Here is an 8,872-nt window from a genome sequence, read left to right on the forward strand (position 1 = left end):
CATCGTAATTGTCATCTTACGGGTGGATAGTTGTCATAAAAGTTATACATAGTTATCTGGACAATAATTTTATACTTTTTAAGCATTGCAATGTCATGTGATGTTAAAAAGTAGGTATTAAATCACTAAAAAAGCAAGTAAATGCATGAACCAGCACAAGTACAATTAATCAAGTTTTTTAGTGGGGTATATCGACATTCATAAGCCTGATAACCAAGTTGATTTAATGTAAGAAATATGTGACAAATAATGCGAGAAGTAAGTGATAGTAATCTGGCAAGTACAGATAAAAATAAAAGTTATTGAAACATATCGACATGGGATCTCGTTTTGAAGATCTCGCCGCGAAAAAGTCAGTGGTAAAAGTGGATCATTAATATTTGGAAGATATATATTTTTTAAATACAAAATAAAAATATATTTAATGATGTCATGCTTGTGTAGTGTTGCATAGGAAGACTAATGTGCGGCACCGCTCGTGAGTGAATTCCAACAAAAATAGAGTTGAACATACATTTTTACTACTTGAAACAACAACCAGGAAAGCATATAAATATTAGTCTATGCTTAGTAAGAAATCTGTCACAAAATAATTGTTCGTGAACTTCACAAGAGCGATAAATTTCTGAACACATTATTACTATTCCAATTTTTGTCTATTCCTTTCAAATAAAAAGCATGCAATTTTTGTCGTGCTCATATGCTAATATTACACATAGTGCTGAATATTTTTTTTGATACAAGAAAGTGCAAGAAGTTGCTAATGAGTTTGTTTATTCGATGCCACTTACAATGACTGAAACCCTCTGTGCATGGAGTGCTTGAAAGCAAACTGAAACCTAATGTGCAACAATGGTGTAAATCTAGATACAAGGCATACTGTTGGGGATATTACCTGCAGTGTGACCTGCCCTAGTTGGGCCGGGTCACTAATTGGGCAACTCATCCTTTGGCGAAGCAGGCTTTGGCCAGAAGGCCCAGGAGCTGGATGGCGGTTCCAAATCTACATAGAGGATAAGTCGTCGAGGAGGTTTCCAGTCTTGGAAAGCACGGCGACTTAGAGATAGAAAGAATCATGGTTTGTATTAAGGCATGGACTCTTGTAAACCCTAGGGGCCCGACCTGTATATAAAGGCGAGTCCCTGGAGAGGAGAGGCAGGTTAGAGATCATCGAGAGCTAGGTCAGGCGAGTTACGCCCTCCTTTTAATCGAAACATCATCAATACAACACAGAGCAGGATGTAGGCTTTTACCTCCTCACGAGGGGCCGAACCTGGGTAAATCTGAGTCCCGCTCCCGTTCAGCCCCTTTGAGTCGCGACCAAGGTGCGATGGCTCCATCATTAAGTCCTTTCACTAGGACATCTGCCATGACAAAACCATGACAGTTGGTGGCCACCGTCGGGCATACACACGGTGGAGTTAATTTCTCGAAGGAAGCCCTACCAGGGTCAGGGACCTACGCGGATGGGCTCATGACCCGGAGCCGCCGCGGAAAATACTACATCGACAACTCGTTGTGGGGACCCGAGGCCAATTCAATCGAATTCGGCTACAGAGTCCCTTTCGGCAAGGTCAACATCTTCATCGGCGTGGTCGGAGCACCCATGCCTGAGGTGGACATCTTCACCGACACCGTCGAGCCGGCCAGGTATGTCCGTCCCGTCGCGCCGCCGAGCTTGACGCGCCCAGTCTTCGTCGGCTTCACCCAGGGATCTGATGAGACAGAGCGATCGGCGACTTGGGAGGCCACATCGGTCAACTCTGACGATGAGTCATCCATGGGCGACACAGCTTCAATCCAGTCCCCGCATGAAGGCCGCCTCGGAGATCTGTCGCTGGCGATGGATCCCGAAGTCCTCGACCGGACCCGTCGTCAGATCGCCGTATACATGGCGGGGGAAACAAAGTCCCAGCAAAACCCTGCAGGCAACAACTAGGCTGGCGAACCATCCAAAAGCCCAGCTGCGGTCCTGGTGGACCTGTCAGCGGAGATAACGATGCCCATGGCGACCCCTGTGACGGCGGAAAACCAGGGAACAATAAACGCCGAGTTGGCAAAGCTACGAGATGAGATGGCGAAGGCCCAGCGAGATGCAGAAGCAGAAGCCGCCAGGATTGTGACCCGGCAAGCTCAGATCACCGCGGAGACGGCCCGCTTGAACACCGAGAACTGGCGACTTGAAAGACAGCAGCGCGCGTCCGACGCTGTCCATCAGAGGAGGCACCAGGGGCGTTTACCCCCTGATCTGAACCCTACCCGCCTTTTCGACACTCCACGTACCCCCGGGGCGGGAACCGTTCCAGGGGAGGGTCGGCTCAGCCGCCAAACCCGCCGCCTCAGTGAGCGGATGATCCGCTCCCCGTTTTCAGACGCCTGAGGGCCACTTTTCCAACCCCATGGACAACGTGCTCACAACGACTCGCCACTTGGGGTCCCTTCCTATTTATGGAAACACCCCGGCTGAAATAGAAGCGAGAAACGCCATTGAGATGTTGAAAATGGCGGTGGTCCAGAACGCACAATTCTCACACAGTCTCGACCGGTTGCACTCCACTCCGAGGCGAGCCGCACCAGAAGCTGGCCGGAGGACCCACCCGCCGTAACCAGCGGACCGCGCACCTTCCTTAGGGTAACTCGCCCGACCATCAGGACCCTCCCGCTCGCAACACTATTGGTGCGACGGGCCAGGATCATCAAGGCCACATCCAAACTCAGCCAACATCACTCGGCGGAGGCGGCATGCACGTCGGGGTGCCATGTTTGGCCCTTGCCCTGTGCAACGAGCGAATGCCGAAGGACTTCAAATGACCAAGGAAGGTGCCCAACTACACCCCGGATCTTGAGCCGGCATCGTGGGTTGAGAGTTATGAACTTGCGATGGACATGCTCGACGTGAGCGAAGCGGTCTGTGCTAGGTACTTCACAATGATGCTCGAAGGAACGGCGCGCACTTGGTTGAAAATCCTGCCACCCAACTCCATCCAAACTTGGGCTGAATTGAAGGAGCGTTTCATCAAAAACTTTCGAGGAACTTGCAAACGCCCAATGATGATCGTCGACTTACAGCATTGCATTCAGCGGCCTAACGAGTCGGCTCATCATTGGACGCGGCGGGTTGCAGAAATCATCCACTCGCACTACAAGAAATATGTCAACTAACGGCCTTCAATATTGCTCACTGAATGGTCATTGATTTCCATTTGTGACCTTTTTATGACCAAAAATAGAAGGTCTAAAGCTGAGGGTCTTTAATGAACTATAACGACCTTTTTCCTGGATTGGTCTTTGGATTTTATGACCAAACAGAAGGTCGTAGGTTTAACGACCAAATGATTTGGTCACTAGCAATTTGCCCGCACCACGTCAGATCCACCGTGGCAGGCTGACGTGGCAGAATTATGACCAAATGAAAAGGTTGTAAATAAGATTCAGCCCGGTCCATTCCGGTCGTCTACATGGGCCGGGTCCAATAATTTTGCCTTTTATTTTCTGGGATAGAATCTTTTACTGAGCAGGTTTTTTGTTAGTCCACTTTTCATTTGGGCCTTGGCCTACTCTTTTTAGTCCAGTTCTTGTTTGGGCCTTGGCCTACTCTTTTTTTAGGCCCAAGCCTTTTTAGACAAATTCTAATTTGGGCCTTGGCCTACTCTTTTTTTTAGGCCCAAGCCTTCTTAGTCTATTTCTTGTTTGGGCCTCGACCTTTTTGCTGTCCAAACTAACTTTAGTGCCCAAACAAAATGGTCCAAACAAAACTTAAATAATTGACAACTTCACAGGTGCACAGCATCACAAAATACTTCATCAGGTTCACATGTTCAAATAGAGCAAGACATTGTTTCATCACTAGAATGACCAATCACTTAAATAATTGACAACTTCACAGGTGCACAGCTTCACAAAAACTCATCACGCATTTCCACAAAGCTCTCAAAGTCCATGCCCAGCGGACTTTCCTGATGGTCCGTCGTAGCCGCCATAGTTGCTTTCTGCCTTGTGACTCTATCAGGTTCCAGGATCCTCTTTGTTTGTCCTGGAGGTGGGGCCATCACCCTTCGTGGAGGCATTGCAGCAGATGCTTCTGAGCTCTTCCTCTTCTTGTTGGCTGTCTTCTTAACACCAGGCCTCTTTGTTCTAGATTCCTTTAGTGCCTTGTATAAATAGCACAGAAAAAAATTAGATCACAAGATAAATATGTGAGCACAAGGAAACACAGAGCATACAAGAACCCGAACCCTCCAAGCAAGATAGAGTTTGCACCTTAACAGTCTTGTGCACTACAACTTCATCCTCCTTAGGATTGTACTCTGGGTCATCACTGATAACTCCACTACCTTCTTGAACCCCATTAGTTGTACCTTCTTATATATCATTTGTTTTCCTAATCATTGACGCTATTGTATCAATGCCAAGGGACTGGAATATCCGATTGTTCCTCATCATATTTCTAGCCCTAACCTTCTCGTACTCGGTGAGAGGATGCTCATCTTTGCAAGGCAAAGTAAACATAATTATTAGGGTAATTGTTGGAATGCATGGACAGCCAGCCAAACATATCTTATGATATTTTATTATCATTTAATCCTACTTATTCAGCTAAGGAAGAGTAACAGCACACAGGCACTGCTAAGCCAGCTAATTCAAATTACAGCAATACATTTGCATAATAAAATCTGACAGTATTTTACATCACCAGCCTCCAAGATATTTTACTTAGCATATTACATTTCACTTGGCATATTAAGACACATTTTATAAATCTGACAGTATAACCACAAGGAGCAACTTGCATACCACTGGTTGGCCTCGGGTTTGACCTTGTCATCCTTGACATCGATGATCTTGAGGTGGTGCTTGCAAAATAGAATAAACAACAATTAGATACAACAGGGATAAAGTAAAATGATGCACTTATATCAATAAAGGAAATCATTTAGACGAGCATGCACATACATGTAATACATGTGAAGCAAACTTGTTGGATCAACAATATAGTGATGTAGTTAAGGCATCAGTACTAATACATGTAAAACACTTGGACTAGCATGCACATACACGTGTAGCAATGCACATACAGTTAATGCATGAGTACTAAACTGACAGTTGAAGCAAGCAACTAAATTGAAGCACTTGGACTAGCATGCACATACAAGTGTAGCAATGCATCAGTATTAAAACATGTGAAACAGGAGGTAGTAATGTACTAAACTGATAGTTGAAGAAAACTATATATGTGAAGCAATGTATTAACTATTTACAACAATTAATTTTATGTTTTAACTTGCAATTTTATCCATGTACCTGCAATCATCTATAAGAAAAGTAATTACTCAACTGTATCCCTAATGGAGGCAAACATATGCATTCATAGCAACTGGTTGCCCAACATTTGGTGAATAAAGAAGCAAGTAGTGTGCAAGCAAGAAAGCAAAGTGCATAAGTGCTACTAATACAAGCAAGCAAGCAAGCAAAGTGCATAAGTGCTACTAATACAAGCAAGCAAGCAAAAGAAGTGCTACTAATAGAAACAAGCATAGTGCTACTGATAGAAACAAGCAAGCAAGGAAGAAAATTGAAGAGGATCAAGCAAGCAAGTACTGTTGATACCAACCCTAGTAGCTTCTTCTCCAAGTGCTACTTATACAAGAAGGTATTGCTGATGGAAACTCTAATTAACAATGTATACTAGCAAGCAAGCAAGCCATAGTAGTCAAGCAACATGAACATGAACCCTAACCCCATGAATCAGACTACCAGAGGGGGATAGAACGAACCACTAGGAATAAATCCCATGAACATGAACAAGAACCTCCAGGAGCTCCTAGATTGACTGAATCCTAACCCTAGATCGACTAGGTGGGGGATGTACCCCCATTTGTTACCCATCACAAATGCAGGACCCATGATCCAGCCCCATTGATCCAGCCCCATGACAACTACAACCCTAACCCCATGAATCTAACCCTAACCCCATGAACCCTAACCCTAACCCCATGAATGTACCGAACCATCCCAATTGATCTAGCCCCATGAACCCTAGAAGAACACATGAGGGGGATCTATCAAACCCTAGAAGATCTACTAGAAGAACACATGAGGGGATCTATCAACGGGAGATGGGTCGAGGGGAGAGGTACCTATCATCGTCGACTATTGATTATGTAGATGTACCCGCTGTCGTCATCGATATAGTCGTAGCCGTCGACGTCGATGTAGATGTAGCCGTCGTCGTCGATGTAGATGTAGCCGTCGATGTCGTCGATGTAGTCGTTGTCGATGTAGATGTAGCCGTCGACGTCGTCGATGTAGTCGTCGTCGGGGAGAGGGGAGAGGGGCGGAGGGGCGACGCGTAGCACGGGAGGGGCGGCGGGGCGGCGCGGAGCAGGGGAGGGGCGGCGGAGTGAGGAGTGGAATGGATCCCGCGTGGGTAGTGGGGAGTAGAATGGAGAGGGGAGTGCGAGAGGGAGTGGTGGGTCCCGCGTGGTAGTGGGAGAGGGAGTGGAGGGAAATTTTGGTGGGGTGAGAGGGAAAATTTGGTGGGGTGGGAGGGAAATTTTTCACTAGTTTTTTGGGGTTTGGAGGCAGACTTTTTCTTTTTCTTTATTATAAACATTGTAGAAATAATGGTTAAAATCATACCGAATAGTTCAAGAAGACATCGGTACTCAAATTTATATATCTTTTCTAGTTGGCAGGTCACTTGTGATGATGTGACACGAAGGTTTCCCATTTATTTGATTTTTTTTGAATTTTTCATGGCCATTTCAAAATGCTGTCGAAACGGCGGGCATGACCGTTCCTACCTAGTGGTTGAATCTTGGAAACCTTTTGGAGTTTCTATGATTAAATAGATACTTGTGTACCTAGAAATTATTTTTGGAAAACATAAAGAGCAAACTATAAGGCAGTCGCAGTTCAAATTTGACCCGCTTCCACCTGATTCAACGTAGATTTGTCTTTTTTAGGAGAGATGGATAAGAGCTTTTGACACCCAACCATTTTTTAAATTGTACATTAAGTATGGCCTAGTATGTTAGAAAAATGATTTGGACCAATTTTGAAACAAATATATGGTAGGTCCTTCACAAAAAAAACTCATTTCGGGCACTTGAAAAATGAAAAATGAATTTTTCATACAAGGAAGATGAAAACTTCCTTAATCAACATTGTTTGTCATTCCAACATGCACCATTATGCAAGATATGACACCATTTCAGCAAACTATGCCATGAATATGGCCATGAGATTGATCATGTGGCTTCAAAGCCATGAATCTTCACACATGATAGCTCATTTGTGTGAACACTTTTTAAAAATTATTGTCGTATTACAAGTTTATTATTTTACATGGTAACTTTATCACATATGATGACATAATGCAAAGGTTTCCCATTTTTTGATTTTGTTTTGAATTTTTCATGCCCGTTTCAAGATGCGGTCAAAACGGCGGGCATGACCGTTCCTACCTAGTGGTTGAATCTTGGAAACCTTTTGGTGTTTCGATTATTAAATAGATACTTGTGTACCTAGAAATGATTTTTGGAAAAAATAAAGAGAAAACTATAAGGCAGCCTCAGTTCAAATTTGACCCGCTTCCAGCTCATTCGACATAGATTTGTCTTTTTCAGGAGAGATGGATAAAAGCCTTTGACACCCAACCATTTTGTCAATTGTACATTAAATATGGCCTAATATGTTAGAAAAATTATTTGGACCAATTTTAAAACAAATATATGGTAGGTCCTTCACAAAAAAAACACATTTCGGGCACTTGAAAAATGAAAAATGAATTTTTCATACAAGGAAGATGAAAATTTCCTTAATAAACATTGTTTGTCATTCCAACATGCACCATTATGCAAGATATGAGACCATTTCAAAAAACTATGCCATGAATATGGCCATGAGATTGATCATGTGGCTTCAAAGTCATGAATCTTCACACATGATAGCTCATTTGTGTGAACCCTTTTAAAAATAATTGTCGTATTACAAGTTTATTATTTTACATGGTAACTTTATCACATATGATGACATAATGCAAAGGTTTCCCATTTTTTGATTTGTTTTTGAATTTTTCATGCCCGTTTCAAAATGCGGTCGAAATGGCGGGCATGACCGTTCCTACCTAGTGGTTGAATCTTGGAAACCTTTTGGTGTTTCTATGATTTAATAGATACTTTTGTACCTAGAAATGATTTTTGGAAAAAATAAAGAGAAAACTATAAGGCAACCGCAGTTCAAATTTGACCCGCTTCCAGCTGATTCGACATACATTTGTCTTTTTCACGAGAGATGGATAAAATCTTTTGACACCCAACCATTTTGTCAATTGTACATTAAATATGGCCTAGTATGTTAGAAAAATGATTTGGACCAATTTTGAAACAAATATATGGTAGGTCCTTAAAAAAAACTCATTTCGGGCACTAGAAAAATGAAAAATGAATTTTTCATACAAGGAAGATGAAAACTTCCTTAATCAACATTGTTTGTCATTCCAACATGCACCTTTATGCAAAATATGAGACCATTTCAACAAACTATGCCATGAATATGGCCATGAGATTGATCATGTGGCTTGAAAGCCATGAATCTTCACACATGATAGCTCATTTGTGTGAACACTTTTTAAAACTAATTGTCGTATTACAAGTTTATTATTTTACATGGTAACTTTATCACATATGATGACATAATGCAAAGGTTTCCCATTTTTTGATTTTATTTGAATTTTTCATGCCGGTTTGAAAATGCGGTCAAAACGGCGGGCATGACCGTTCCTACCTAGTGGTTGAATCTTAGAAACCTTTTGGTGTTTCTATGATTAAATAGATACTTGTGTACCTAGAAATGATTTTTGGAAAAAATA

This window comes from Hordeum vulgare, chromosome 3H, assembly GCF_904849725.1.
Source record: "Hordeum vulgare subsp. vulgare chromosome 3H, MorexV3_pseudomolecules_assembly, whole genome shotgun sequence".
Lineage (NCBI taxonomy): Eukaryota > Viridiplantae > Streptophyta > Magnoliopsida > Poales > Poaceae > Hordeum > Hordeum vulgare.